The sequence below is a fragment of the Ceratotherium simum genome, chromosome 24 (genome assembly GCF_057802395.1).
Source record: "Ceratotherium simum simum isolate JZ-2026a chromosome 24, ASM5780239v1, whole genome shotgun sequence".
NCBI lineage: Eukaryota > Metazoa > Chordata > Mammalia > Perissodactyla > Rhinocerotidae > Ceratotherium > Ceratotherium simum.
Window position 1 is genome coordinate 34,918,507 of NC_141923.1, and position 17,844 is coordinate 34,936,350.

General features: G+C 39.0%; 1 protein-coding gene and 1 pseudogene across 3 annotated transcripts in view; one reads left to right on the plus strand and one right to left on the minus strand.

Annotated features, from left to right (window-relative positions):
* The window catches only part of RAD51B (RAD51 paralog B), a 579,835-nt gene that overhangs the window by 287,689 nt on the left and 274,302 nt on the right, over positions 1-17,844 (minus strand). The gene's annotated exons all lie outside the window — the stretch shown is intronic.
* Positions 7,058-7,637, plus strand: LOC147913927 (large ribosomal subunit protein uL6 pseudogene; annotated as a pseudogene).

A 17,844-nucleotide genomic window follows, 5' to 3' on the forward strand; every position in this document is an offset into this window, starting at 1 on the left:
AACCACTAGGGCACGGGGCCAGCCCCTAAATATATTTTAAAGGTAACTGACTGCTTAAACAAAACTGTATTGTGGGATTTATAACTTATATATAACTATGTGTAAGTAAAATGTATGACAGCTACTGTAAGGCTACTGTAAGGTTCTTATACTATCACTTAAACATAAACCGTGATAAGTTAAAGATGTATACTATAAATCCTCAAACAACCTCAAAAATAACTAAACAAAGAGTTATAGCTAATAAGACAACAAAGGAGGTAAAATGGAATCATAAAAATACTTTATGCAAAAAAAGACAGGATACAAGCTTAATGTACAAAAGTCAGTTGCTTCCTTATATGTCAGCAATGAACAACTGGAATTTGAAGTTAAAAACACATCATCATTTACACTAGCACCAAAAAAAATACTTACGTATAAACCTAATAAAATATGTACAAGATCCATACGGGGAACTGCAAGACTCTGATGAAAGATTCAAAGAAGAAATAATAAATAGAGAAATATTCCATGTTCACGTATAGGAAGATTCAATATTGTCAAGATGTCAGTTCTTCCCAACTGGATCTGTAGATTCAATGCAATCCCAAACAAAATCCCAACAAGTTACTTTATGGATATGGACAAACTGATTCTAAAATTTATATGGAAAGGCAAAAGACCTGTAATAGCCAACGTAACATTGACAAAGAAAGAGTCAGAGGACTGAAACCACCCAACTTCAAGACTTACTATAAGGCTACAGTAATCTGGACCATGTGGTATCAGTGAAAGAATAAATAACTAGATCAATGGAACAGAACAGAGAGCCCAGAAATAGACTCACATAAATACAGTTAACTGAACTTTGACAAAGGACCAAAGGCAATTCAATGCAGAAGGATAGTCTTTTCAACAAATGGTGCTGGAACAACCGGACATCCACATGAAAAAAAAATTAATCTAGACACTGACCTTACACCCTTCACAAAAATTAACTCAAAACACAAAACTATAAAACTTCTAGTAGATAATATAGGAGAAAGTCTAGGTAAAGCAAACCTTGGGTTTGGCAATGAGTTTTTGGATACAACACCAAAAGCACTATCCGCAAAAGAAAAATTGTTAAGTTGGACTTCATTAAAACTAAAAACTTCTGCTCTCTTGCAAATGACACTGTTAAGAGAATAAAAAGACAAGCCATAGCCTGGGAGAAAATCTTTGCAAAACACATATCTGATAAAGAACTTGTATCCAAAATATACAGGGGATTCTTAAAATTTAACAATAAGAAAATAAACAATCCAATTAAAAAAATGGGTAAAATATCTGACTAGACACCTCACTGAAGAAGATATACAGATGACAAATAAGCATTTGAAAAGATGCTCAACTTCATATGTCATTAGGGAACTGCAAATTAAAAACAACAATGAGATACCACTATACACTTTCCTAATGTGTTGTAAGTCTCTCTCCATAATAGTAAGTTGTTCAAAATATAAAGAACTACTTCTTCATTCATCATTAAACAAAAAATATTTAATGAAAACCAAATGTATGTAAAGCGGTAGACTGGTCATTTGAAGGAAATACAATTGGACAATATAGGGATAGATGTCAGATTACAAAGGATAAGTAACACTGATGATAATGAAGTGTAGTGGCAGGTGTAGTTTACTTGGCTAGAGTATAAAAAGGCTCCGAGACGAGCTGGTCCAGTGGCGTAATGGTTAAATTCACACGCTCTGCTTTAGCAGCCCAGGGTTCATGGGTTTGGATCCCAGGCACGGACCTACACACTGCTCATCAAGCCACGCTGTGGCAGCGTCCCACATACAAAATGAAGATTGGCACAGATGTTAGCTCAGGGACAATCTTCCTCACCAAAAAGAAGAAGAATGGCAACAGATGTTAGCTCAGGGCCAATCTTCCTCACCAAAAAAAAAAAAAAAAAGCTCAGAGAATGACTAAACAGGAAGGCAAATTTTAGGTTCGTGGAGAGCTCTTAGCCAGCTTTAAAAATGGCAAGGTTAATACGTCAGAATTTCAAGCAAAATACAGAAGAAGCTAAACACAAGTTCTTAAAGTTAAATTCTTTTTTAATCTTCTCATTTATTAAACTGCAATATATTAAACTTCAGTGGGAGGACATGAGATTAGGGAAAAGCTAATTTTAAACAGTGAATTCCAGGACACGTTTACTCATATTATGTCTTCTGTATGAAAATTATGGAAACACATAGTCCAAGTATCATCTAATTGAACTATTTCTCCTGAGTTTATAGACTTCAGTTGATTGTTCTAAAATTTATCAAGTTTGGCACTCTCCCCTCAAGGGCCAGGAATCTCTGGCTGTTATGCCTCAAGTGGAATAAGACTCCTGGAGAAATCCTTTTGCTACCACAACTATTTCAGTGCGGTTCTAAGTGGTGAGTCTCAATGCTTGCCAAATTCCTCTGGTTTGATCCTATCTGGATGAACCCAAAATACAGCAAAATAGCACCTTCTACTTCCTGGCCATACTTGATTGGCCAATATCCTTTCTAAATTATGCCTGCTTTTATCTTTAAGAAACTGCTGGCCTAAGGCTCTTAATCTAATATATGACATTAGGTACAAACGGGCACAGAAACATTCATTCCATTCTCCATCACTGCTACACTCTCTTTGACCTGACTTAAAAAGCAATCAAGAAAACCCTAAGGGTGTTTACAGCTTTATGTATCTAACCATAGCTATGGACCAAATTTTACCAGCCTGGAAGTCCTTTGGCAATCAAGGTTTTCATAAGGAGGATCCACTATGTGCAAGCACATAGTGCCTCTTTCTAGCTGCGCTTAACTTCTGTCTAAAATCTAAGTCTAAGCTCTTTCTCCTGAGCCTTCTCTTTATTAGAGAAGCAAAATTCTTTCTGTCTAGTTTCTCAAGGTCCTTCCATCCACTTCAAGCTTAAGTGCATCCCAGTCAGCCAACGACATCTCTGCAATCTGAGAGGCCCTCAACTAAAATTCCTCCGGAATCACCTCTTTTGAAGCTTCCAAACTTTCTTTTGTTTCTTCTGGCCTTTGCTAATTCAATCTCAGCTTTTGTTTCCTAACTCATTCCTTTTCCCCATACTATGAGGTTCAATAATGGAGCTCTGCTTCCTTCTAACAGGACAATCTTGGGCCCCTTTATATTGAACATAAGATAACTTCTACCTACACTCCAAACAGGTACATATAATTTTACATCGAAGCCATTCATCACACAGTTCAGTGAGTTTCAGAATAACACTAAATATCTCAAACTTCTCAAAAATATGAATATAACATTCTGTATAGATTATATTCTAGATTTATATCCTAGTATTTAAGCTAAATGAAAAGCAGGGGCCAAACCCAAGGACACTCCAGATGTCTTCTGTGGGTGAGTTTAACTTGTACAAAAATTTTTTGGACAAGATACATTGTAGCTCAATACAGATGAAAGTCATAAAGAAAACAGAAATGTATGAATCACAGTCATGATATAAATAACTTTCAGGAATTCATTTCCAGACAACTCACTCCATTCATACTTTAATGCTAGTTTAGGAGAGTACTCTTGAATAAAAGAGGCTCAAAATAGCCAATTATAAAATACTTATTTTAAATTATTATTTACACATATGCTAACATTTTCCTACGATCAGATTTTCATAATTTATTGAACACAATATGTATAACAGGCACTTTATATAGATTACATTATTCAATACTCACAATATCCCTAAACATTGTTATTATTTCCATATTACAGAGGAAGAAACAGAGTCTCCAAAAGCTTTAGTTAGTTGCCCAATTTACCCTGCCAGTAGGTGGCAGAATAAGATATTCAAACAAATCTGTCTGGCTCCAAAACCTGTGCCCTTTCCAGTAGGGTGCACCCCCTTTCTGTTGAAGTAGTTATTACTCGTCTAGTGCTTTGGAAAATTCCTGACACATGGAGCCTGGGGTAGTACAGTGGAAAAATACTTGTGAGCCTAGGCTCTGGCAGATACGTGACCTTGACCTAATCATGTTCTTTCTGTAGGCTTTCTTTTTCTCATCTATAAAATGAAGAGTTTGGGTAGATAACATCTAAGAGTCCTTCCAGCACCAATGTTTTATCATACTATGATTCTATGAATTATAGACTATGCAAAAAATGTGGACTAAGGGAAAGGATGAGTGACAGAAGGGTTAATTGGGCATCAGAAACAATACAGCCAAACAAGTTCAGGATTGAGGAAAATAGATAGGCCGAAATGAAAGAAAAATAGCTTTGTAGTATTACATTCCCAGTATGAATAAAAAGATTTTATATAGTACATATAAAGTTAAACAAGATCCTATCATCGAAGAATTTTATCAAATAGACTCACTTGTATGAATTTAACATCAACTAACATTTAAATTATTTGAAATAAAATACAAAATACATACAGATATGAGAAAGCATTAGACAAAGCCAAATAGAGACACACTTTGAGTTTTGTTTTTTTTTCTCAAGGTTCTGAGGACTATGTGGGGTTCCTCTTATATAAACAGAAGTGTGGATTGGCGCTGCCAGGTATAAGGCAAGATAGTTGATGGAGTTTCCAGAAAGAGTGGTGGAAAAGAACAACCCATTGTATATAAAAAAAACTCTATTCATCAACAAAAGACAATGCTCTACTACAGAAGACAGTGACTGGGTAGGGTTTTTGTTTTGCTTTGCTTTCAATATTCAGGCCAGTAAAGTCAGCCTGTGCACAGAATGAATTAAAACCTTCATAATACATGGCTTCTCCTTATATTCAGCCAAGATTCTTCAATCAGATTTCCTGATTCTTCTGGGTGTTCTAAAATGATGAGAACCAAGTGCCTCTTCGCTCAGCTGCCATCACTAAAAGCCAATATGAGATATATGCAGGCAAGTTCCGTGGGAAAATATCACAGGCCAGAGGTGAAAGGACACCAAAACGAACTCTCCACCAGCTGGGGCTGGACAGACAGCAAATGGCCAAGAGTTCTCTGGGCCTTGGGAGACCTAATGGTTTGGGATATACTGTCAGAGATGAGAAGGGGTCAAATTTCCAGGCTTGTGAGAGAGTACAGAGGCTCTGGTTATCCATCTTAAGCTCTCCCAATAGATAAATATGTCTTATGTGGAAAAACGAAAAAAAAAAAAGAAGATGAGCAGCCTGGCAAAAGAACCTAAGACTAACCAAATCTTCCACAGGATGTTCGTAGACAAAAAGGCTGAGGAATGTTAGGGGAGGGGCAACCTCCCCAAAGAGGAAGGGAGCGGAGAAAAATTAAAGCCATCAGTTCTGAATTTGCCAAGGAAGGAGAGTGAGAACACTATTCAAACTGCCTATAACCAGGTAAAAGTGACTTGGTTCAGACAGAGTCTACACACCCTAACAACACCCTATGACCAAGGCCACCCCCCATGCCTCCAACGGAAGATTCCAGCTGCTTTTTAAAGCTCCAGAAAGCAACAGGCAGAATATAGTGACAGCTGGAAGGAAGGGCATTAGGCAAGGACTTGGCATAAATAGGGGGAGAGCCAAAAGGCAAAATACAAAGGGAGAGAGACAATTTTCCTGTATGGTTTATGTGTGTGGAATGGGGGGAGCTCAAAATAAGAGCTAGCCAAAGTTCTGGCCTTGATTGCCTGAAGGATTTGGCAGGCTCAGCCTTTCTCATGGCAGGCAGGCCAGGAAATGAAGCTTTCAGCTGTCTGCTTCAATGTTTTCCTCACTGTCACCATTTTCATGTTTGGCCTCTGGCTCGTTTGCATTTTCTTCTTCTTTAAGGATTAGCACATAAGTGTGGACAAAATCCATTTTGGTTATTCAAGCCTGTGTCATTTCCTCCCACACAGTATTTGTCAACTAGGGACTTCAAGAACATGAAATTCTGACAGAGGACAAAACAAACTATAGAATTAGATGATCTGCAAAGGACCTTGGGGACCATCTGATCCAGCCTCATTTTACAGATGGGGAAACTAATAGCAGCTAAGAGAAGTAAGGTGACCTGCTGAAATCACACTGACTTTTAGAGTAGCACGTCAGGACAAGTATCCAGATCTCCCATGCCCATCCAACCAGTGCCCTGTCCACACAAACCAGTGTGCCTTTAGGACTCCATCTCAGATAACACACTACTCTCCCCCAACCAAACCCTTTTTAGGGAGGATTTGATAAGAATCGTGATGCGTTCTCTCTCTCTGCTTTCTGATCAAAAATTCACATAAGCTTGGTAAGTAATTATCTAAAATGTTAGATGTCAAGAAAAAGAAAGAAACTTGGAGACTTCTGTAACTAATAGCACTCAGAGAAAGGACTCATTAAAAACTAGTTTCATAGTTTGGGCTTTCATGTATCATATATTAATTGTCACTATTATTAAATTATGAGGATAATGCTACTACCCAAATAAACTGTGGCCTCAGTTTATCCTGCCATGTTGATTTACAAAGTAGCAGGTTGATTTCAGGCCTTGGAGATATCTTTTAAACTAAATTAACCAAATATTTTAAAAAGTAGTATTTCTAGGTTAAGGAACAAATTTAAAAATCAGAAGAGAATATTTTCACTTGAAAGTAAATTTTAAAAAACTATAAGAATGAAATGTTATTTATGACAAAACTGAACTTGTATTACAAAAATTATTTCATGATTTTTCCCTTTTTGCCAATGGAAATAATTTCTGATATTGAGAAAAAAAGCACATTCTCGGAAATAGGTGACCTTTAAAGGCTTAAAAGATTCTATCAGTTGCCATGCTGTGGCGGCGGCTCACATAGAAGAACTAGAAGGACTTACAGCTAGGATATACAACCATGCACTAGGGCTTGGGGAGGAAAAAAGAAAAGATTCTGACTCTGAAAAGGAGTCTGTGAGTGTGGAGGGTAGGTGGATATATATCAGTTTACATGTAAGTTCATAACAAAGCAATCTATCTTGTTTTCTCAAAGTGCAGTCTATTCTACTAAAAATTTTTTTCAGTACTATGGAAACCATGGTATATGACATTAAAAAAAAAAAAAACACTTCACCTCTGCCACAGCCGCGGTGAGAATGAATACCATTCTCAACAATCAGACTGTCAACAATGCAGAAAATGTCAACATCACTCTGAAGGGAAGCATAGTTACTGTGAAGCGCCCCAGAGGAACCCAGTGAGGGACTTCAGTCACATCAATGTAGAACTCAGTCTCCTTGGAAAGAAAAAGAGGCTCCAGGCTGACAAATGGTGAGGAACTAGAAAGGACTGGCTATGGTTCGCACTATCTGGAGTCATGTACAGAACATGACCAAGGGCATCACACTGTGCTTCTGTCACCAGATAAAGTCCATGTATGCTCACTTCCGCATCAATGTCCTTATTCAGGAGAATAGGTCTCTTGTTGGAATCCAAAATTTCCTGGGTGAAAAAAACATCCACAGGGTATCTCAAGCCCAGAAGGATGAGTTAATTCTTGGAGGAAACAACATTGAACTTGTGTTACATTCAGCTGCTTTGATTCAACAAGCCACGATAGTTAAAAACAAGAATATCAGAAAATTTTTGGATGGTATCTATGTCTTTGAAAAAAGAACAGTTCAGCAGGCAGATGATCTAAAAGTTGTACAGCTACAGAAACAAGATGCTAGATGATTCCTAAGACCCATTTGTGATATTTTAAAGATGTAATAAATGTCCTCTATTGATTTGGGGTGGGGAGAACATTTCACTAACTAGTTAAATTAGCTAACTTTTCCTTCCTTCTGTACATTTTCACTTAACAGATATTCTTTAAGTGCTTACCCCATACCAAGCACAATTCAATTCTGGAAATAAGGAGATTAAAGACAGAACTTCTGACATAGAGGCACTGAGAGTTAACTGAGGGAAACCAGAATGTGAATGGAATGACCCAGAATCGTATGTCCAGTGATAACGGATACTGTGGAAGCACACGGAAGGGGTAATAGGCCAGCCTGGGAAGGCCCAGGAAGGCTAACTGAAGAAGGTGACACATGAGGTGAAGGATAAACAAGAATTAGCCTGGTTTAAAAAAAAAAAAAAAAGGCAACAAGTCTGTCTTCTATTATTCTTTATGTTTTCTTATCTAACATATTTGTTTCATGTGAGAATTTGATCTATTCCTTAAATTGTTTGAAGGAAAAATGACACCATCATTATTGTTACGTCAAAATAAGATTATTTAACAAAGAGTACTAGAACACATTAAATATCAAAAGACAAAGACTTAAAACAAACCAAACAATAATGTTAATGTAACACCCAAACATGAGAGAACATGGTAACTTTTCAGAGTTGTCACAGGAGCTTTGTCTACCCGTATTTATACAGAGCACTAACTGAATATAAGGCATTTTGCTAGGTGTTGTAGCCAATGCAATAATGAATAAAGCTGGTCTCTCTCATCAGGGAATTTATCATCTCACTTCACCAGCATGTTCCTTCCTGGGGGAGAGAAAGGTCTAGAGCAGCAGGTCACAAACTTTTTGGTCTTGGGACCCATTTATATTCTTAAAAATTATTCAGGATTCATAGAGTATTTATGAGGGACATGTTTACCATATTAGAAATTAAAACTGATGAATTTTTAAAGCATGTATTTGTTAATTCATTTAATAATAACACTAATAAACCCATAACATCTTAATATAAATAATATATTTTTATGAAAAATATATTTTCTAAAACAAAAAAATTTACTGAGAAGAGTGGCATTGTTTTACATTCTTGAAAATCTCTTTAATGTCTGGCTTAATAGATGACAGCTGGATTCTGACATCTGGTTCTTCATTTAAGATGTTACAATATGATACCTCATATGTCCTATAGAAAACTCCACTGTACACTTGTGAGAAAATGAGAATAAAAAGGCAAATAATGCCTTAATATTATAATTAAAATAGTTTGACCTCACATACCCCTTGAAAGGATCTCTGGGGATCCCCACGGATCTCAGACCACACTTTAAGAACCACTGGTCTATAGCAATAAAAGTAATGTTCAAAACTGGGTAAATTAAGAGTATGAATTCAAGCTTACTTCACTTGAGGTTTTAACTTAGGGAAATCTTACAGTAACAGAGCCCCTTATCTAGCCCACTAATTCCAAGAGTGGACTTGCTTTCTTGTAACTGAGACACCCAGGTTGCATGAATGGGTCTACTCTCTCGGGCATTGTGAAGGTTGCCTCCGCAAAAGACTTAGGCTGGGTAGGTCTTGGCACAATGATGAGGGTGACCACATGCCTGCTTTGCCTGGGACAGTCCCAGTTTACTCCTGTTGTCCCAGAGTAACTATTAGTAAAGCGCCTTCATTCTCAAAAGTATCCATTTTGGATGATAAATTATATGGTCACCACGACAATGCCTTGCACAAGCAATGCTGGCATTACCCTTCTTCCCACCATGTGGACAGGTCTAAAAGAAGCCACGCTGGGTTTGGTTTATATAGTAATATTCCTCTAACCTCTTGTCTTAAAAGACAGACAATCATAGGAGGAAATTCCTCCTGATCTCTTAGTTTCTGTGTCTTCTTTTACTTTCTTAAACTGTTGACAGCAACCATTCGTAACAGTCTTACATGATAGCAAGTGCTACCTGTTTTCTTACTATGTACCCAGTTCAGAGTTTGAACTATAGGATGTCACTTTACCCAACTGTTTCAAATTAGTAGAAATATAACCTATAGATTGAGGGCTACAAATTAACCAGACTGGGTTAACCACTAGGCTAATGAAATCCTAGGCAAAACGTAGCGCATAGATTCACCCCATGACCAGAAATTGAGGCAACTCAGTAAGACAAGAGACTTCTTTGAAAAAGTATTAAATCTACCAAGCCTAACCCCATAAGCATGGCACAGTGTATGAAGAGGACTGGGAAAGAAGTGCTGTAAATTCTGATTAGTGGACCTCGAAACTGATGTGAATTTGGCTTTGCATCCCTGAGTGGCAGAGAAACCTCAGGATTTATCCAGTGCTTTCAGAGAGTAGGATAAAATTATAAGAACATTTTTATGAGTTGTGGCTGGCAAGCCCTAGCCTGTTAAAACTCTTTAAAAACCAATGCCTTGGTGGAGGTAACATTTACTGTTTACTGTAGCTCTGGTTGTTAAGGGTTATTGCTAAGGTCCCAGTTTTCCATGACATCAGCAGCATTCCAAGGGAAGTGTGTGTCAGTGACTTTCAGTAATGACTCCCTTTTCCAAATGTTCAAAGCTTCTGCCAAGCTGCCCTACACCTGCACACCAGCTGAGTTGGAGGAAAAGGAAAAGCAAGATGGATTAAGTGGGATTTTTGTCTGGGTTCCTTAATGAGACTAAAGGCTTTTCTTCCTTCAGTGTTTGGTTTTGGGCAATAAATTGATGCCAATCCCTTTAGGAGTGACATGACTCATCCTTAACTTTTCACAAACCAATCGGACTATCTGTCATGACCTCTCGCTGTCATATTCTGGACTGGCCTTTTAAGAGATTTCTTCTGCAGGACAAGTTTAGGGCTTAGTGAGATGATCAGCATGGCATGCCAACACTCTGGGAGGGTTTCCAAGGGAGGCATCTGCTGCTCCCCGAATTAGCAGGACACAGAAGCGATGAGGAGACATTACTGTGCAGCTGCTTTAAGGATCACCTGGCTTTCACCATTACAGACCAGGTGCATATTCTCAAGGCAGCAGCAGACCTCATTCCAGAGGCTGTCCTCACCAAAAGAGGGATCTGTTTAACTTAATCCAAGGGTGCCTAGTGCCCGATCAATAAGCTTGTGAGTGGCAGTGGGGCCAATACTAATTGTGCACTTACACAAGACCTTTCTTCCCAAAGGTTCAAAGCATTTTATTAACATTAAACTCAGTAGTCACAACCCTCTGAGAGGTGGCAAATATTAGTTCAGGTGGGAGAAACTGTGGGATGGGGTTGAGGAGAATTAAGTCCTTTGCCCAAACTGAGGCGGTGGCAGAGCTCCTGGAGCCCCCAGCCCCACACCTTTACCGCTTAGGGTAACTGACCCCCTTTCAGGGCTTGCTCCATTTCTGCCTAGGCTACATTAACCTGCTTCTTTATCTCAATCCAAGGGTTGTGAAAACAAGCACTGTCAACGACACAAAGCTTAAAGGTGTCAAAGGAAAACAAGAACAATTTTATGTAAAGACAGAGGAACGTCCTCTTAAGGGTTTTGATAAGAATGATTTGTGCATTCTATATTTGCTTCTCTGAATGACACAAGGCTGAAGAATCAATCTTTCTGTACCCCAGTTTTTCCATCTATAAAAGCAAAAAAAAAAAAAAAACACATTTAGAATATCTCCAAGAGATGTTTTGAAATTTTAATAATCAATGTTTTACCTTGCATAGAGATCTTTGAGGGAGGATCTCCGAAGTGCCAAAAAATGCCATCTTTTACTGTATATTACATAGCTCTAGAGGAAATTCCTTTAATTACTGGTATATTTGTTCTTAAGAAATAGCAATTCATGTGCTTTCAAGCGATTTTTTAAATAAAAAGTCTCTATAAGTACGAAAAAAAAATAATCACCTTCATCTTGCAGAAACAACAAGGAATTTTTTTTTTTTATGGCTGTAGGGGTGGCATCTTCTGTGGTTTATGGCAGCCACAGACAAACATACTAACAAAAACGGCTGTGTTTCCCAATTTCTCTTAGACTGCATCAAAAAGAATTCAAACATGAAAAAATAGTAAATAAATCATTCTCATTCAACCATAGATTGCCTACAAAGATTGGAAAACTCACCGCTTGGTTTCAATTCCTGAATTAAACTATAAAAGTGTGCCCAGAGTAATCTCACATTGAGTCCTGAGTCTCAATTCCCCTGAATAATTTTAAAGGGGGAATTCTACAATTATGGCTTGTTAGCAGAAGATTGAGCTATTACCAACTAGAAAACAAGTCTTTCAATAAACTTTTTGGTACATAGAATTAACAAAGTTATCCCTGAGACTAAATTACACAAATCATTTTCATAAATAAATAAATACATAAATTAGGAAGCAGAGAGAGAGAGGGAGAGAAGGAGGTTTTCATCCAAAATGCTTAAATCCTAAGAAAAGAGAATTGGGAAAAAAAAAGTTTCTTTACTTCTTGAAGATAAAAGATTTAATGAGTTACTAATCCCTCAGTAAAGTTCCTTTGGTAATTGCCCTATTCTAAGCCACACTAATTTTGCTGGGAGCCTTTGCTGTTAAAAGACATTGTTTTATTATGTTAAACTACACAAAAGCAATGTAACAAAACGGCAAAATATGCTTCTGATTTTGTTATGCTACCAACCTATACTTATCCAGAAATTTTAACTGCCAAGTGTCTTTTATCTAATGCAGACTACGTCTTTCACCACCCACCCTTCACCACATGAAGTAACGTCATTAGGAGTGGAAAACTCTGTGGGAATAAAAACCTGAGCCCTGGAAAAAAGTACTAAATGGGAATCTGCCTCCAGCTCAGCAGATTTGCAAGCTTGTTCTGGCCTCTTGGGTCTGGAAGCTAAACTTTTGTGCCCAGAATATGGCTGGATGAGGAAGGCAGTCTCAAATCACACCCTGAGGGCTAGGGACAGAACACACAGTCTACAGTCCTCTAAAGAGGTCTGAGGGCTTGCGCTACAGAGATCCTTTCTCATTGGTCCTTGGTGATGTCATGCCCATGTCTCCAGGGCCCAGGAAATGCACCATGACTAATGGAGTGCCTCATTTGTGAATACACATTCCATCTCAGAGGAGCAGCAACAGGCAGAGTTTCAAGGCAATGAAGGCCCAGATAGAGAATGCCAGTCAGCCATGCACAGAGGGCCTTCAGTAGTAGTCCTGAAATAGACCGCTCTTGTTCACCTCCTCGGAAAACCCTTTAGCAACTGCCTGTAAGCCTGCGGCCTGTATTACTGCAGGACAGTAACCCTAAAACTGGTTTGTTTTGTTTTCAAAATTACTCTCTTTAGGGAAAGAAAAGTGGGCATTGTAGTAGGACACACATCCTTACAGATTCCTAATGTATTAAGGCAGGGTTGGCAAACTTTTTCTGTAAAGGACAAGATAATACAAATTTTAGGCTTTGCAGGTCATATGGCCTCTGTTGAGACGACTCATTTCTGCCCCTGTAGTGCAAAAGCAGCCACAGACAACACCTAAGTGAATAAGCACGGCTGCGTCACAGTAACACTTGATTAACAAAAACAGGCTGCGGGCTGCTTTGGCCCATGGGCTGGAGTTCGGTGACTTCTGTATTAAAGGGTGAATCACTCCTTCCTCTGCCACATACTCAGGCCAAGGTACTCTCAAATAAGAGTGTGGTTACAGGAAAGGATATGAAGGAGTTTCCACAATATACATGTGATGGTTACCCCATGCAGAACCTACAGGTAGTTTACAAAGAGGCAGTCCAGCCCAGGGTTTCAGAATGCAGGCTCGGGAGTCAATCAGCTGGGTACAAATTCTGACTCTGCCATCTCTGAATTTAAGGCCTTGGACAAGTTACTTTACTTCTCTGAGCCTTGGTTTCTTCATCAGCAAAATGAGTTTCCAAATGATTCTTACTCTAGGATTAATATGAAACTTCAATGAGATATACATTAAGTAAAGCGTTATGTCGACCTTCAAAAACAGAAAGTTTAAGAGGTTTAAGAGGCAAAACGTTTGTTTGGGATCAAAGAATTACAATTTGGAGAGCATGGATTCAGGTATAAACTCAAATAGTGTCCTGCTAGGGAGTAAAAGTCAGGGGCTTTTATTTTTTTTTCATTTTTTAATTTTTTTTGTGAGGAGATCAGCCCTGTGCTAACATCTGCCAATCCTCCTCTTTTTTTGCTGAGTAAGACTGGCCCTGGGCTAACATCTATGCCCATCTTCCTCCACTTTATATGGGACGCCGCCACAGCATGGCTTGCCAAGCCGCAGCGGAGCGCGCACCCTTAACTGCTTGCGCCACCAGGCCAGCCCCAAGTCAGGGGCTTTTAAAGGCAAAGAAGGAAAGTTGTATTACAAAGAATTTGAATTGGAGTGGAGGCAGAAAGCTAGTCTTGGCTAAACATTGATTGACTATTGCTTCTATCTTCAGAATGGCAGCAAGATCACAACAAGATCAGTCTTTGTGATCAGGCTGTCCATTCTCCTGCTGACTTCTCAAACAATTGCTGTTTTGGTGCAGTCCAAAGGTTTGGCCCAGTTCAAGGTTCAAGACAGCAAGCCAGTTTCTCTGGAAAGGCAGCTCCAATTCCATTTTAAAATGGCTCCACTAAAGTCAATTTTGACACGTAGCATAGTGTGTGGGACCCCATAGTGCTCAATAATTATCTGCCATTATTGCTAGATTTTTTAAAAAGTGACCATTATTACTATCCCTGATTGCAGTAGCCCAAAGTGAAGACGCACAGACCACCACAGATGCTAGTACACAGTGAATTTCTATCCAATTCTATTAATATCTGTTAATACTGTCATCATCTTTAGTAGCTGCATAGAATTCCCCATGGAATGCACCATAACTAAACCAAATTCCTATTGTTCAACATTTGTTTATTGTCTTTTGCCATTATAAACAATAGTATGATGAACATCCTTAAACTAACACCTTTGAACACTTATTCAATTCTGTTCCTTAGGAAAAAAGGTATGTACATTTTAAAGAATTTAAAATTATTCTGCCAATTGGCTCTCCAAAAAGGTTATACCAATTTCTATTTCTACTAGCACTGAAAGAGAGGATCTGCTATCTAACATTCTTGACAATACTACAACTATTTTGTTTTAACATTGGAAAAACTAAGACCCGGAGAGGTCAAATCACTTGCTCAATTTTAATGAAAAATGCTTAATGTTTCCTTTGGTCTACAACTTTATAAAACATTTTGTAATTATTTTGATAATGGCCAATCATTCCAGAATCCATATGATTGGTAATTATTATTAATAATCCCATGTTATGGTTGAGAAAGCTGGATTTAGAAGTTTACTTAAGATAGCCAAAGTTCTCCAGATAAGGCAAAGGATATAGAGGAACACAATCAAGCTAGAAATAAACTCTGTCCTATTATGGGGCCATGCAAGGCTCACCACAACATCTCAGGAAACATTTAATTTTCAAACAGCAGAGAAATACACTGCCTTCTCAGGAACTAATTTAATTTTTCTTTCTTTTGGCCAATAGTTAATCCAAACAGAGCCCTTTTATTTTTTTGCTGTGAAACTAAATAAGTCTATAAACCAAATGTCCTCTTCCCAGAGGAAAAACTTAAAACACCTGAGCTTTTGACAAGAAAGTCATAGATCTAGACATTTGTTAAAATTTACTTCATTCACTCTATCTTATTATCTTGCTTTATTTTCTTCCTAACACTTTTACAATTTGAAATGTGTTACTTGTTTGTAACAACTAAGTTCCCTGAGGGCAGGAATTTAGTCTCATTTACTATCTTTTCAGTACCTAGAACAGTACCTGGCACATAGCAAGTGATTTATAAATATTTATTGGATGGATGGATCCTGTCAGATGCCATCTACGTATTTCCCTAGCCGTACAACCTCCAAGACAGGCAGGCTTTGGCATGAATTATACATTAATAAGCACTGTCATTCCCTATTTACAACACTGCAAAACAAACCAGCTTCCTAATGGAGACGCAGCCTGTCTCTCACCAGCAGAGTTCCTAGCCAATTATATCCCAATCAAAGCTCCCCTATTAGGTGAACCATGCCACACGCTGGCATATGCTGGCATACCATGATCTCCCACCTTACCCCTTCACCTAGGAGATGCTACTGCTGTTACCCTTGTAAGCATGTGTACTGGTTTTGTTTTACGTATTTGGTTTGTCTGTCTCCAAAAGAGCCTCCCAGGTGGATCAGTAATTACTTGAAGTTCTAAAGACAAATATACCACCTGTTCACTGTTTTATTTAAAAATATAATGAGCATGGTATGGTAGTTGGCTGACTATCCAACATCCATTCTGTCCCAAATGATTGATCTGGAGAGTGACGTCAGCATCATGGCGGAGTGAGCTTTCCCGTGAACTCTTCCCCCCACGAGATACAACAAAAGCAACAGTCACAGACCAACAACGGAATCCCAGACAGTGAAAAGCTAGAGCGGAGGGATCCACACTGCCGCACATCTGAGAGCGGAACATGCTGGGCCCCCGGAGGAAGTGGGGAGAGGTAAGGAGAACTCCTCTCCCTCCCCATCAGATCAGCGATCGTGGTCCGCGCGGCTCCCAGAGAGGGGGGAGGGGCGGCCCTTGGCGGGGAAACCGTGGCTCTTCGGCCTCTCTCAGCCAGTGGGAAACTCCCGCACAGAGGACTCAGAGGAGCCACAGGGCTACCATCAACATCTGAGCACCCTAGAGAGCGGATAAAGAGGGGCAAACGAGAAGCCTCCCACGTCAGGGACCCAGAGGGCAAAAGAGAGAGCTCCCCCCTCCCCGCAAACCAGACTCTGCAGCTCAACTGACCAGACCAGACCTAGCGATCCATGGCAGACCAGACCAAATGATCCGCGACAGACCAGACCAAGCGATCTGCGGCAGACCTGATCAAACGACTGGACCCGTGGATCGCAGCGGGAAAAAAAACAAAACAAAACTGCGGATCGCAGCAGAAAAACCGGGGCAGAGCGCAGGGGGCTTAGACTACACAGCCCTTTACCACCAGACAGTGGCGGCAGGTGGAAATTGCAACCAGAGATTTCCAGGATGAGGAAAAACAAAACCAACACAGGAACCACAATGCAAAAATATATGAAATCACCAGACCAGAAACAAAATGACAAGCACCCAGAAATCAACCCCGAAGACACAGAAATCCATAAACTAAATGACAGAGATTTCAAAATAGCTATCATAAAAACACTCAACGAAATATGAGACAACACAGACAAACAATTCAATGAGATTAGGAGTTTCTTCACAAAAGAGATTGAAATCATAAAGAAAAACCAATCAGCGCTGATGGAGATGAAGAACACAATGGAGGAGATAACGGAGAATCTGGAATCTTTAAAGAACAGAGCTGACAATATGGAGGAAAGAATTAGTACTTTAGAGGATAGGAATACAGATATACTCCAGATGGAAGAGGAGAGAGAACTAAGACTAAAAAGAAATGAAGAAAGACTCCGAGAAATATCTGACTCTATTAGAAAATGTAACATAAGAATTATAGGTATTCCTGAGGGAGAGGAGAGGGAAAGAGGAACAGAGAGCCTATTCAAGGAAATAATAGCTGAGAATTTCCCAAATCTGGGGAAGGAGCAGGAAATACCAGTAAGCGAAGCCAACAGGACACCTATATATATTAACAGACAAAGGCCTTCACCACGACACCTAGTGGTAAGGCTAGCCAGGGTCAACGACAAAGAAACAATATTAAGGGCAGCTAGACAAAAACAAAAAATAACGTACAAAGGAACTCCCATCAGGCTCTCAGCGGATTTCTCAACAGAAACTTTACAGGCTAGAAGAGACTGGAATGATATGTTCAAAATACTGAAAGACAAAAACTTTCAGCCAAGAATACTCTATCCAGCAAAAATATCCTTCAAATATGATGGAGAAATAGTAACTCTCCCAGATAAACAAAAGCTAAGGGAGTTCATGGCCACGAGACCCCCACTACAAGAAATACTCAAGAAGGCCCTCAGGCCTGAAAAAAAGAGAAAGGGAACACAAAGCTTGGAGGAAGGAGAAAAGTAGGTAGACAAACTCAGAAAAATAGTAGATCTTTACCGGAATAGGTTAGCAACCACTTAAATACTAAATTCAAAGATCAAAGGAAGAAATTCACCAAAAATAAATTTAACCTCATCACTGTAAACACACAGCCACAACACAAGATAGAAT